Consider the following 532-nt stretch of genomic DNA (forward strand, 5'->3'; position numbering starts at 1 on the left):
CCCTCCTGCCACCCCCCCGGTGCCCCCACCGCCCACACACTGCTGTGGGACCGGCTGCCCCAACTGTGTGTGGATCGGGTACGTGGAGGAGCTGCTGGAGCGGTACCGGGACGGCGGTGCCCGGGCCCTGGCAGCCGTGGAGGAGCACGTGGAGGATGAGAACATTAAGATGATCATCAAGATGGAGATCAGGCTGCGCATGAAGAAGGACTGATCCTCCCCCCCAGGCTCCCCAAAAACGCAGCGGGTGACACCTTCCCCCCACCCCAGCAGCTTTTTGTTCCTGGATGGTGGGATTTATTTATTACACATTTATTTATTATTACACTATTTATTTGTGTGTTGAGCTCTTGCGGGGGTGGGTTGGGGGTGGTCACAGCCTCCCCCCCTCACCCCCCAGCTTCAAGCACATGTGTTTGAATACAGACAGTGCCCAGGTCCTGTCTCACCTCTCGTCTGGGGGGGAACCTGCCCTTGGGGACATCTCACGTGTCTCCTGAGCCCCGGATTTCCCGGCAGCCGGATGCTCCGC

The sequence above is a fragment of the Calidris pugnax genome, unplaced genomic scaffold (assembly GCF_001431845.1).
Source record: "Calidris pugnax isolate Ruff unplaced genomic scaffold, ASM143184v1 scaffold312, whole genome shotgun sequence".
NCBI lineage: Eukaryota > Metazoa > Chordata > Aves > Charadriiformes > Scolopacidae > Calidris > Calidris pugnax.